This window comes from Solea solea, unplaced genomic scaffold (genome assembly GCF_958295425.1).
Source record: "Solea solea unplaced genomic scaffold, fSolSol10.1 scaffold_192, whole genome shotgun sequence".
NCBI classification, from domain to species: Eukaryota; Metazoa; Chordata; class Actinopteri; order Pleuronectiformes; family Soleidae; genus Solea; species Solea solea.
In genome coordinates this window covers 2,501-5,000 of record NW_026704133.1, presented here as the reverse complement: position 1 = coordinate 5,000, position 2,500 = coordinate 2,501, and positions in this window count along the sequence as shown.

Here is a 2,500-nt window from a genome sequence, read left to right as displayed (position 1 = left end):
GCTCAGGCTGTGGGAGCAGAGAGCCAGAGAAGCAGGGGGCTGTGGCCCAAGGTGAGGAGCCCAGGCTGGGGGAGCAGAGAGCCAGAGGAGCAGGGGGCTGTGGCCCAAGGTGAGGAGCCCAGGCTGGGGGAGCAGAGAGCCAGAGGAGCAGGGGGCTGTGGCCCAAGGTGAGGAGCCCAGGCTGGGGGAGCAGAGAGCCAGAGGAGCAGGGGGCTCTGTGAGCAGGGGGCTGTGGCCCAAGGTGAGGAGCCCAGGCTGGGGGAGCAGAGAGCCAGAGGAGCAGGGGGCTGTGGCCCAAGGTGAGGAGCCCAGGCTGGGGGAGCAGAGAGCCAGAGGAGCAGGGGGCTGTGGCCCAAGGTGAGGAGCCCAGGCTGGGGGAGCAGAGAGCCAGAGGAGCAGGGGGCTCTGTGAGCAGGGGGCTGTGGCCCAAGGTGAGGAGCCCAGGCTGGGGGAGCAGAGAGCCAGAGGAGCCACCGACGGGAGAATGGCTAAAAACGTGATTTTATCAAAATGTTACAAGGCAGGGCTCTGCACAGGGTCCAGAGGAGTGGAACGCCGTTCATCCCATGCGAAAAGGTGCAGGAGTGACCGAAATACGGCCCGTTGTAAATCGCCCCTCTTTAAGCCAAAAAAATAGGTACGCCTCCCAGGGCCACCGACGGGAGAATGGCTAAAAACGTGATTTTATCAAAATGTTACAAGGCAGGGCTCTGCACAGGGTCCAGAGGAGTGGAACGCCGTTCATCCCATGCGAAAAGGTGCAGGAGTGACCGAAATACGGCCCGTTGTAAATCGCCCCTCTTTAAGCCAAAAAAATAGGTACGCCTCCCAGGGCCACCGACGGGAGAATGGCTAAAAACGTGATTTTATCAAAATGTTACAAGGCAGGGCTCTGCACAGGGTCCAGAGGAGTGGAACGCCGTTCATCCCATGCGAAAAGGTGCAGGAGTGACGGAGATACGGCCCGTTTTAAATCGCCCCTCTTTATGCCAAAAAAATAGGTACGCCTCCCAGGGCCACCCAGGGTGATGCTTTTATCAAAATGTCACAACGCAGGGCTCTGCGCAGGGGCCAGAGGAGTGGAACGCCGCTGGTTCCATGCGAAAAGGTGGAGAAATGACCGAGATATGACCCGTGGAAGTCGTCACAATTTACCCCGAAAATAGGCGCTCGCGCTCGGGCAGAGGTCGGCGCTCGGCCGGGGTCCCGAGAACCGGGGCGAATAGGGTTTTCCCACGGCCGAAAACCATAGGAAGCACGGGGAAAATTCGGGACCCGACGTCCCAGGGCCCTCGGCGGGGACCGGGGCAACGCGACACCGTTGGTTCCACCCGAAAAGGTGGAGAAATGACCGAGATACGGCCCGTCAAAAGTCGTCACAATTTACCCGAAAATAGGCGCTCGCGCTCGGCCCCGGTCCCGAGAACCGCGGCGGAGGTTTACCGGGATGCTGCGCAACATGGGCCAGAGAGCATGTTTGGTTCGAGTTTACCGGGATGCTGCGCAACATGGGCCAGAGAGCATGTTTGGCCGAGTTTACCGGGATGCTGCGCAACATGGGCCAGAGAGCATGTTTGGTCGAGTTTGTGTGGGTTGTGTGCGACACTCCCGGCACATACATAGGAACACGGCTTCCAAGTGAGCGCACTTTTTCGAAATTTCTTCTAAGTGCCGCTTTTTCGAACCGGGGCGAATTGGGTTTTTCGAGGGCCGAAAACCATAGGAAGCACGGGGAAAACTCAGGACCCGACGCCCCACGGCCCTCGGCGGGGACCGGGGCAACGCGACACCGTCGGTTCCACCCGAAAAGGTGGATAAATGACCGAGATACGGACCGTTGAAATCGACTCGGCGTATCCGAAAATAGGCGCTCGCGCTCGGACAGAGGTCGGCGCTCGGCCCGGTCCCGAGAACCGGCGCGCCTAGGGTTTTTCCACGGCCGAAAACCACAGGAAGCACGGGGAAATCTCAGGATCCCACGCCCCACGGCCCTCGGCGGGGACCGGGGCAACGCGACACCGTCGGTTCCACCCGAAAAGGTGGATAAATGACCGAGATACGGACCGTTGAAATCGACTCGGCGTATCCGAAAATAGGCGCTCGCGCTCGGACAGAGGTCGGCGCTCGGCCCGGTCCCGAGAACCGGCGCGCCTAGGGTTTTTCCACGGCCGAAAACCACAGGAAGCACGGGGAAAACTCAGGATCCCACGCCCCAGGGCCCTCGGCGGGGACCGGGGCAACGCGACACCGTTGGTTCCATCCGAAAAGGTGGAGAAATGACCGAGATACGGACCGTGGAAGTCGTCCCAACTTATCCGAAAATAGGCGCTCGCGCTCGGACAGAGGTCGGCGCTCGGCCCGGTCCCCGAGAACCGGGGCGACTCGGAAATTCTTCTAAGTGCCGACTTTTCGAAATTTCTTCTAAGTGCCAACTTTTCAAAATTTACTCTAAGTGCCCTTGGCTACCAGGGGCACGAATCTGAAATTTCTTCTAAGTGCC